Consider the following 11,875-nt stretch of genomic DNA (forward strand, 5'->3'; position numbering starts at 1 on the left):
CAGCTGCTTCTCATTTCTTTCATCTTTCTTCGATTTACTCTCAATCCATATTCCGTACTCATTAGACACTTCATTCCATTCAGCAGGTTATTTAACTCTTCTTTACTTTGTCTCAGGATAGCATTGTCATCAGCGAATCGTATCTTTGATATCCTTTCATCTTGAATTTTAATTCCACTCCTGAACCTATCTTTTATTTTCATCACCGCTTCTTCAATGTACAGATTGAACAGCAAGGTCTAAAGACTACATCCTTGTCTTACACCCTTTTTAATCCGAGCACTTCGTTCTTGGTCGTTCACTCTTGCTATTCCCTCTTGGTTCTTGTACATATTGTATACTACGTGTCTCTTCCTATAGCTTACCCCTATTTTTCTCAGAACTTCGATCTTGTGCCATTTTACACTGTCGAATGCATTTTCCAGATCGACAAATCCTATGAACGTGTCTTGATTTTTCTTCAATCTTGCTTCCATTATCAACCGCAACGTCAGAGTTGCTTCGCTGGTGCCTTTACTTTTCCTAAAGTCATCTAACATACCCTCAATTTTCTTTTTCGTGCTTCTGCATATTATTCTTGTAAGCAACTTGGATACGTGATACTGTGCGATAATTCTCGCACTCGTCGGCTCTTTCAGTCTTCGGAATTGGTAGATGGCATTTTCCCGAAAGTCAGATGGTATGTCGCCAGACTCATACAGTCTACACACGAACGTGAATAGTCGTTTTGTTGCCACTTCCCCAAGGATTTTAGAAATTCTGATGGAATATTATGTATCCCTTTTGGCTTATTTGATCTTAAGTCGTCCAAAGCTCTCTTAAATTCTGATTCTAATATTGGATCATCCATCTCTTCTAAATCGTCTCCTGTTCCTTATTCTATCACATCAGACAAATCTTCCCCCCAACAGAAGCTTTCAATGTACTCTTTCCACCTATCCCTTCTCTTCTCTGGATTTAACAGTGGAATTCCTGTTGCTATCTTAATGTTACCACCATTGCTTTTAATTTGGTTGTTTTGACTTTCCTACATGGTGAGTCAGTCCTTCCGACAATCATTTTTTTCGATTTCTTCACATTTTTCATGCAGTGGTTTCATTTTAGCATCCCTGCACTTGCTATTTATTTTATTCTTCAGCGACTTTTATTTGTGTATTCCTGAATTTTCCTGAACATTTGTGTACTTCCTTCTTTCATTGATCAACTGAAGTATTTTCTGTTACCGATGGTTTCCTTGGAGTTACTTTCTTTGTACCTATGTTTTTCTTTCCAACTTCCATGATTGCCTTTTTAGTGGTCCATTCCTCTTCAGCTGTAGTGCCTATTGAACTATTCTTTATAGCTATATCTACAGCCTTAGAGAACTTCAAGCGTATCTCGTCATTCCTTAGTACTTCCGTATCCAACTTCTTTGTATATTTATTCTTCCTCACTAATCTCAAACTTCAGACTACTCTTCATCACTACTATATTGTGATCTGAGTCTATATCTCCTTCTGGGCACGCCTTACAATCCAGTAACTGATTTCGGGATCTCTGTCTGACCATTATGTAATCTAATTGAAATCTTCTTGTATCACCCGGCCTTTTCTAAGAAAACCGCCTCTTCTCATGATTCTTGAACAAGGTATTCGCTATTACTAGCTGAAATTTATTACAGAACTCAATTAGTTTTTTTCCTCTCTCATTCCTTGTCCCAAGCCCTTATTCTCCTGTAACCTTTTCTTCTGCTCCTTTCTCTACAACTGCGTTCCAGTCCTCCATGACTATTTGATTTTTCATCTCCCTTTACGTTCTATATTACCCTTTCAGTATCCTCATATACTTCATCTCTTCATCTTCAGCTTAAGAGCAACCCTATCACTGAACTGTTCACAGTAACATATTCTTTACGCTACCTTCCTATACCCCCCCTCCCCCCCATGAACCATGGACCTTGCCGTTGGTGGGGAGGCTTGCGTGCCTCAGCGATACAGATAGCCGTACCGTAGGTGCAACCACAACGGAGGGGTATCTGTTGAGAGGCCAGAAAAACGTGTGGTTCCTGAAGAGGGGCAACAGCCTTTTCAGTAGTTGCAAGGGCAACAGTCTGGATGATTGACTGATCTGGCCTTATAACAATAACCAAAACGGCCTTGCTGTGCTGGTACTGCGAAAGGCTGAAAGCAAGGGGAAACTACAATCGTAATTTTTCCCGAGGACACGCAGCTTTACTGTATGATTAAATGATGATGGCGTCCTCTTGGGTAAAATATTCCGGAGGTAAAGTAGTCCCCCATTCGGATCTCCGGGCGGGGACTACTCAAGACGATGTCGTTATCAGGAGAAAGAAAACTGGCGTTCTATGGATCGGAGCGTGGAATGTCAGATCCCTTAATCGGGCAGGTAGGTTAGAAATTTAAGGAAATGGGACCTGGATAAACTGAAAGAACCAGAGGTTGTACAGATTTTCAGGGAGAGCATAAGGGAACAACTGACAGGAATGGGGGAAATAAATACAGTAGAAGAAGAATGGGTAGCTTTGAGGGATGAAGTAGTGAAGGCAGCAGAGGATCAAGTAGGTAAAAAGACGAGGGCTAGTAGAAATCCTTGGGTAACAGAAGAAATATTAAATTTAATTGATGAAAGGAGAAAATATAAAAATGCAGTAAATGAAGCAGGCAAAAAGGAATACAAACGTCTCAAAAATGAGATAGACAGGAAGTGCAAAATGGCTAAACAGGGATGGCTAAAGGACAAATGTAAGGATGTAGAGACTTATCTCACTAGGGGTAAGATAGATAATGCCTACAGGAAAATTAAAGAGACCTTTGGAGATAAGAGAACGACTTGTATGAATATCAAGAGCTCAGATGGAAACCCAGTTCTAAGCAAAGAAGGGAAAGCAGAAAGGTGGAAGGAGTATATAGAGGGTCTATACAAGGGCGATGTACTTGAGGACAATATTATGGAAATGGAAGAGGATGTAGATGAAGATGAAATGGGAGATACGATACTGCGTGAAGAGTTTGACAGAGCTCTGAAAGACCTGAGTCGAAACAAGGCCCCGAGAGTAGACAACATTCCATTGGAACTACTGACGGCCTTGGGAGAGCCAGTCATGACAAAACTCTACCATCTGGTGAGCAAGATGCATGAAACAGGCGAAATACCCTCAGACTTCAAGAAGAATATAATAATTCCAATCCCAAAGAAAGCAGGTGTTGACAGATGTGAAAATTACTGAACAATCAGTTTAATAAGCCACAGCTGCAAAATACTAACACGAATTCTTTACAGACGAATGGAAAAACTAGTAGAAGCCGACCTCGGGGGAAGATCAGTTTGGATTCCGTAGAAACACTGGAGCACGTGAAGCAATACTGACCTTACGACTTATCTTAGAAGAAAGATTAAGGAAAGGCAAACCTACGTTTCTAGCATTTGTAGACTTAGAGGAAGCTTTTGACAATGTTGACTGGAATACTCTCTTTCAAATTCTAAAGGTGGCAGGGGTAAAGTACAGGGAGCGAAAGGCTATTTACAGAAACCAGATGGCAGTTATAAGAGTCGAGGGACATGAAAGGGAAGCAGTGGTTGGGAAGGGAGTAAGACGGTTGTAGCCTCTCCCCGATGTTATTCAATCTGTATATTGAGCAAGCAGTAAAGGAAACGAAAGAAAAATTCGGAGTAGGTATTAAAATTCATGGAGAAGAAGTAAAAACTTTGAGGTTCGCCGATGACATTGTAATTCTGTCAGAGACAGCAAAGGACCTGGAAGAGCAGTTGAACGGAATGGACAGTGTCTTGAAAGGAGGATATAAGATGAACATCAACAAAAGCAAAATGAGGATAATGGAATGTAGTCGAAGTACGTCGGGTGATGCTGAGGCAATTAGATTAGGAAATGAGACTCTTAAAGTAGTAAAGGAGTTTTGCTATTTGGGGAGCAAAATAACTGATGATGGTCGAAGTAGAGAGGATATAAAATGTAGACTGGCAATGGCAAGGAAAGCGTTTCTGAAGAAGAGAAATTTGTTAACATCGAGTATAGATTTAAGTGGCAGGAAGTCGTTTCTGAAAGTATTTGTATGGAGTGTAGCCATGTATGGAAGTGAAACATGGACGATAAATAGTTTGGACAAGAAGAGAATAGAAGCTTTCGAAATGTGGTGCTACAGAAGAATGCTGAAGATTAGATGGGTATATCACATAACTAATGAGGAAGTATTGAATAGGATTGGGGAGAAGAGAAGTTTGTGTCACAACTTGACCAGAAGAAGGGATCGGTTGGTAGGACATGTTCTGAGGCATCAAGGGATCAGCAATTTAGTATTGGAGGGCAGCGTGGAGGGTAAAAATCGTAGAGGGAGACCAAGAGATGAATACACTAAGGAGATTCAGAAGGATGTAGGTTGCAGTAGGTACTGGGAGATGAAGAGGCTTGCACAGGATAGAGTAGCATGGAGAGCTGCATCAAACCAGTCTCAGGACTGAAGACCACAACAACAACACCTTCCTATTCATAACGAATCCAACTCCCATTGTACATTTTTCCGCTGCTGTTATTACTTTATACTCATATGACCAGGAATCCTTTTATTCTTTCCATTTCACTTCACTGACTCCCACTATACCTAGATTGAGCCTTTGCAGTTCCCTTTTCGAATTTTCTAGCTTTCCTACCTCGTTCATGCTTCTGACATTCCACGCCCCGACTCGTAGAACGTTATGCTTTCGTTGGTTATTCATGTTTTTTTTCTGATGGTCACCCCTCCCTTAGCAGTCCCCTCCCAGATATCCGAATGGGGGACTATTCCGGAATCTTTCGCCAATGGAGAGATCATCATGACACTTTTTCAATTACAGGCCACATGTCCTATGGATACACGTTATGTGTCTTTAATGCAGTGGCTTCCATTGCCTTTTGCATCCTCATGACATTGATCATTGCTGATTCTTCCGCCTTTAGTGGCAGTTTCTCACCCGAAGGACAAGAGAGTGCCCTGAACCTCTGTCCGCACCTCCGCCCTCTTTGACAAGGCCGTTGGCAGAATGACGGTGACTTCTTATGCCGGAAGTCTTCGGCCGCCAATGCTTATTATTAATCAACATTTACGCGGTGGAGAATTTCGAACCTGGGACCGAGGACGTTTTGATTACTAATTAAAGACCAACGTCGTAAACCATGGGTGCAACACGATACGCTACGTATACGGAAAGTGAGGATACCATGCAAAAAAGTACTTAACTACGCTAAGTGATTTCGCGATCAGACCCTGAAATAGTGCGATGCTGACCGGGTGACATAACATTACGAAAACAGTAACTACACAGTATAGCCATTTCCAGGTGCAAGGGAGCACTGAACTATGACAGCGACACCTCGTAGCTGACAGGTCAGAGATAAACCGGAGCGGAAGGATGTACTCGTTAAACACGAAACTGTCATAGTACAATATATGAGTAGCAGCAAGGGAAAGTAGAAACATCGATCCTTTATTGTGTGATTTAATCCAACAATAACAGCCAATGCGGCAAAGTGATATCATTCAAGAAATTCATCATGACTATGGATCCTACTGCAACTAAAATATCCTTATGACACACTACGTGCGGAAGTTGATTTTTAAATTGAGTAATCGGGCAGATTAAACTATTATTGTCATAGTAATGCTATAAATCTGAAGAGAGTGCTTGAATCTAATAGCGGCTGCATGCAGTAGAGTCATTTACAAGTTGTATGGGGAACCACAATATCCGTTTCACATCATTTGCTCACCATAGTGAACCGCGCGTTCACTTACAGCAGCGGTTCCCAACCAGATGGTAATTATCCCCTGAGATGGCTAAAAAGAAATGATTCGATTATGTTTCAGTCATAAAACATAATTATTTTTAAAATTTCATTACTATTGTCACTATTTTATAGAATTGTAGTAATGATCACACAAGTTGTCAACAATTACATTTTCTGAAATACTATCATTAACTTGCGTTACATTCCGATGGTGGTTACAGACCGTGACACGAATGTAAAAACATTTTCCTCCCACAGTCTGCCAATTTCCCACATAAACTATATGATCAAAAGTATCCGGACACCCGGCTGAAAATGACTTACAAGTTCGTGGCGCCCTCCATCGGTAATGCTGGAATTCAGTATGGTGTTGGTCCACCTTGATGACAGCTTCCCCTCTCCCAGGCATACGTTCAATCACGTGATGGAAGGTTTTTTGGGGAATGGCAGCCCATTCTTCACGGAGTGCTGCACTGAGGAGAGGTATCGATGTCGGTCGGTGAGGCCTGGCACTAAGTCGACGTTCGAAAATATCTCGAAGCTGTTCTGTAGGATTCAGGTCAGGACTCTGTGCAGGCCAGTCCATTACAGGGATGTTATTGTCGTGTAACCACTCCGCCAAAGGCCGCGCGTTATGAACAGGTGCTCGATCGTGTTGAAAGATGCAATCGCCATCTCCGAGTTGCTCTTCAACAGTGGGAAGCAAGAAGGTGCTTAAAACATCAATGTAGGACTGTACTGTGATAGTGCCAAGCAAAACAAGGGGTGCAAGCCCCCTCCATGAAAAACACGACCACTCCATAACACCACAGCCTCCGAATTTTACTGTTGGCACTACATACGTTGGCAGATCACGCCATACCCGCACGCTGCCATCGGATCGCTACATTGTGAACCGTGATTCGTCACTCCACACAACGTTTATATACCGTTCAATCGTCCAGTGTTTACGCTCCTTAAATCAAGCGAGGTGTCGTTTGGCACTAACCGGAGTGAAGTGTGGCTTATCAGTTTGAACATGAAATCCAAGTTTTCTCACCTCCCACCTAACTGTCATAGAACTTGCAGTGGATCCTAATGCAATTTGGAATGCCTGTGTGATGGTCTGGATAGATGTCTGCCTATTACACATTACGACCCTCTTCAACTGTCGGCGGTCTCTGCCAGTCAACAGACGAGTTCGACCTTTACGCTTTTGTGCTGTACGTGTCCCTTCAAGTTTCCACTTCACTATCACATCGGAAACAGTGGACCTGGGAATGTTTATGAGTGTGTATCTCGCGTACAGACGTATGACACAAGTGACGCCCAATCACCTGACCACTTTCGAAGTCCGTGAGTTCCGCAGAGCGTCCCATTCTGCTCTCTCAGGATGTCTAATGACTACTGAGATCGCTGATGTGGAGAACCTGGCAGTAGGTGGCAGCACAATGCACATAATATGGAAAACGTATGTTTTTTGGGGGTGTCCGGGTACTTTTGATCACATAGTGTACTTGATATTTTGTACCATGCAACTGTGACAGTAAAACTGACACATATACGTCACATAGGACCGGCGCGGGAGCATTATCCCTTAAGCGTGCTCTAGTCTCACTAGGAGCACGCGTACCCGCTGGCGAGCTGGCCCAAGCGGGTTGTATCATGCAGCCTCGCAGGCGCTCAGCGGCCAACGCGGCATTATGTTTTCGATTTTTTTCAGATTGTTGCATCCTTGAGCCCTCGCCCACCAGATGTACGTCTAGCGATGGCGACTGGCGCTACAGATGAGACTTTATTAATAATTATAGTACAGGGTTACATCACCAGTTACAGTTACATTCTGAGCAAGTAGACCAAGTCCTTCCATCCAAACATGTATTTTTTCATCATTACTAACTTTAGGACAGGAGCGGGTATACGTAACGTACGTGGAATAGATGTTAAGACCCAATCTAGACATAGCTGCAACAATTTGAAAAAAATCGAAAACATAATGCCGTGTTGGCCGCTGAGCGCCTGCGAGGCTGCATGATGCAACCCGCTTGGGCCGGCTCGCCAGGGGGTACGCGTGCTCCTAGTGAGACTAGAGCACGCGTACGGGATAACGTCCCGCGCCGGTCCTCGCAGCGGCCAAGTCCGTTATCAGTGCTCTTATATAATCAAGGTCATGCGCTCGGTATAAAAGCGGCCAACGCAGACCAGCGGAATCATTCCGCTGTGAGCTGTATCTGCAACAGCATTGAAGCACTATGCCTCGTCGACGTGTGTAATGCTTCATTGTCCACTTTGCAGCAGATTACCAAACTCATTGGCACAGCAGTAATTGTATAATCGTCACTACACTGCTATATTATTATTATTACTATTATTAGTGACCGTGGTCACGCATAAAGCTGTAGCAATCTGAAGTCTTCCAGTATCCATCAGTTCAGAAGCAAGGAGTCCAGCAAACAAGTGATCTACAAACAGTAAGCATAGTGCAGACGTTTGTACTTGGTTCATTTTAAATGAATTAGTAGGCTGTGAGTGAAGCAAGCTTGACTAGAGGGAGAAGCGATGCAGAGGAAGCACGTTTTGTAAATATGTGTCCTCAGTGTGGCCTGCTAGCTTTCCTTCCTCAGAAGTAGTCGTAGGAGGCAACTCACGATGCACCGACACCTACTTCATCATTCAATAAAAAAAGTTGTTGGACATAAGCAGTACCAATAGTTTCAGTGACTCATTTTTCGTGGTTTAATGAAACATTTATAAAATTAAATATCATTTATCTTTGGTCATTTTAAAAATAAATGTTGAAAGAAAATGAGCCATGGCCAGCTCGCGTTGATGCCGTTTGATCTTTGGCATTTTGTCGCAATCAAGTGGCGTCTTATTTCTCCCTCAGTTACTACCGTAACGAGTTGCTGATTTGCCTCCGTCAATGGCAGCAGCAGCGCTTATCGATACTAGTACCATCTTTGGTGTGACCGTTATATTTCCGTGGGATGGTGTGTGTGGAGACATTCGGTCAGTTGGGACAGTGCAGCAAGGAAGTCTCCACAGTGCGTAGTCAGGCCGGGACCGCTGGTGGCGTGCACACGTGGTCAGATTTTGAGGTGCAAGCTGCGAGAGCTACAAAGTTTGTTGCCCACCAAACCTGGACACTGAAGTTGAGTGATCAGCTAACCTGTTATGAAACCTCAACTGCTGTGACATCTCTTCTCTCATTGCTGGTTGCTGCTTCCTGGGCCATTCCGGCTAGCAGCAACATATGGTATGTTGGAGTTGGCGAAATTTTGCAGCTGTCTTCCTGTATGGCCTTTAACTACTAAATTGGTTGTTACTTATTAGTGAAGTGCACCAGCGCTATTTTCTGCCTAGTGGCCATTAACACCCCAGTTACCTGCCCTGTTCGTTAGCATAGTTTTCCGGCAGTGTGTTTTTCCTCGCCGTGTTGATGCTGTACGGCACGGCGTGTAGTTCGACAACCTTTTAGTTGTTTGTTCATATTTTTTTCTTAAGAGTGGTTATTGTGCCTAGGCTGTTTCTAGACGTCAATTTTGAAGTCGAAGTGCTGCTGGTATCTTCGCCCTTGGCTGACATTTTCCTTTATTGTACTGTTGGTCGGGTGGAAGGGAGTTGATCAGGTTGTTGGTCAGTCCTTCAGCCTCCCCTGGTTCGGGCTGCCGTCCAATTATTTAACCTTACTATTGGCTGCCTGTCTCACCTCACCTTACGTTAGAGCTACCTCCTCAGGCTGACCCTTGGAACACTTCTGAGCACCACTGTTTTGTTGGTTTTAGACTGTGATTTTCATTTTAGTCTGATGTACTGTGCGAGGCCTTCAGCCGTCTATTAATTTAGTTTGTTTTAGTTTTAAAATAAGGCCTTCAGCCGACTTAAATTAAAATTTGAAGATTGACTTGTTTAAAAACTAAAATTTGAAAGTTTATTCTATCTGAAATTCTTATTATCTGGGCCTTAAGCCCTGAGTTGTTCAATGTCCAGTGTGTGGCCTTCAGCTGAGCTTTTATGTGAAATGTTTTTAAGATAAGGCCTTCAGCTGTCTTAAATTAAAATTTTCAAAATTGATTTGCTTAAAACTATTTTTTTTAATTTGCTCTATCTGAAATTCTTGTTACCCAGGCCCTAAGCCCTGAGTTGTTCAATGTCTTGTGTGTGGCCTTCAGTCGAGTATTTATGTCAAATATTTTTTTTAAATAAGGCCTTCAGCTGCGTGTATTCTTTAAAGCAATTTTTATAACTTGTGTTCAAGCCTTCAGCCGCTCTTGTTTTTGATGTGGTTTTGGGCCTTCAGCCCAGGAGGTATCGCAAGTTTTCTTAACTAGGCCTTCAGTCGTATTGTTTTAATCTGGTCCTTTTAAGGCAATGTGAAATTAAATGGTTCTTAGGAAAATAGGTTTACGTATTTTGCAACTAACTGTAACTGATTACGGCCTCCTTCACAACCACAGCCTGATCCGCTCTATCCTGCGAAACCAGATCTTAGAAAATTCTTTTTCATTTTAAAGTTTAGTTAAGAATAAATGTTGATGACAGTGGGGTGGGGGTGGGAATATTGATGACAAAGGGGGGAGGAAGAGAGGATACTAGCTAATATCTTATTACATTCGAGGATAATATCATAATGGAATACCATAGGATCATAGTTTAAGGAAATCTAAAATAACTTTGGGGTGAGACCCTGAAAACAGTGCGATGCAGACTGGGGAGGTGTCATCCACTGCCAATGGGTTCATTATGAGGGAAATGCTGGTGGTCCTCCACGCTCGCACCCGTGTCAGCTTTCCGAACCTTGTAGCTGCTGCTTTTCAGTTATGTATCTCCTCAGTCGGCTTCACAAAATTACTTAGTATGATAAAAGCCAGGGTCTCCAACGATTTATTCACAAAAGCATTTTTATTCATTCAACAGTAACTTAATTTGACACAGAAAATTAGAAACAGGATCTAGAAAATTTTTTTAATACGATTTAGAAAATCATATTGATAGGAACAAAAAAATCCGAAAAGCATGGTACGTTACTACTTCTCCACCGCCATGGTATCTCCGAAATCGTCGCCGTGCCAAGAAAACAGCCATTTCCGCTGAAATGGCTAACAACCAACCAAACCCAAATTACACTGACCGGAAAAAAATCGCAACACCAAGAAAGAGTTATTCGACATAAACGAAAGTTGGTAGGTGTGATTCTACATCTGAAAGATGTATGTTCAAGTTTCGTCCCAGTCGCATACGAGTGGTGCTTTAAATACACGCATTGATCACTGTACACCCTGCCCTGGTGTATTTCAGTTTCATAAAAGTCCTCATCACTTATTCTATTCCTGTCTTTTCGCTTACCCATTTGTTTGCTTTTCTGCCTCTTCTTGTTATAGTCTACAAGCAACTTTCCACTGCTAGTTGGGCAATCCTAAAGTTTAGAACTGTCGCGGATTTAACAGCCAAGTTTCACTTCCGTGAGCTAGTACTGGCAGTATACGCTATTAGCGTGCGGTAATGGCCTCCGTTAAGATGAAACGTTCTTTCCGGCGCTCTTGTGATCGGAACTTCCGAGAGGCAATTCACGCGAAGTTCCTCGTTTTGCTGTAACCACAACCCGTGTACTCCAGTAATGTGAGTCGTGGGAGACAAATTACGAGACGTATCGCTCCGCAGACTCGCTCGTTAACGTTTATTGGCGAAACCGGATTAATCCTCTACGTCAGCGGTCGTCAAACTGTGGTCCACGGGGCACATGTGGCTCGAATCAAGTACTCGTATTTTATAGTAACATACATCTAGCAATTAACAAGAGAATCCTGAAACATCAACGAACGTTAAGAGCTTCTTAAGAGTGCAGTTTTCCAAGTCAGTAACAAACAAAAATGTTTACAGAGACAGTAGTATTTTAAGATGTGCTTAATTTTAACTGCTGTTGGTAAATTTGGCAGCTTGCCTCAAGAGCACAGCGGTAAGTAGTGCTGTCTACATCTACATCTACATCGATACTCCGCAAGCCACCCAACGGTGTGTGGCGGAAGGCACTTTACGTGCCACTGTCATTACCCCCTTTCCTGATCCAGTCGCGTATGGTTCGCGGGAAGAACGACTACCGGAAAGCCTCCGTGTCGC

Source organism: Schistocerca serialis, chromosome 8 (assembly GCF_023864345.2).
Source record: "Schistocerca serialis cubense isolate TAMUIC-IGC-003099 chromosome 8, iqSchSeri2.2, whole genome shotgun sequence".
Classification (NCBI taxonomy): Eukaryota; Metazoa; Arthropoda; class Insecta; order Orthoptera; family Acrididae; genus Schistocerca; species Schistocerca serialis.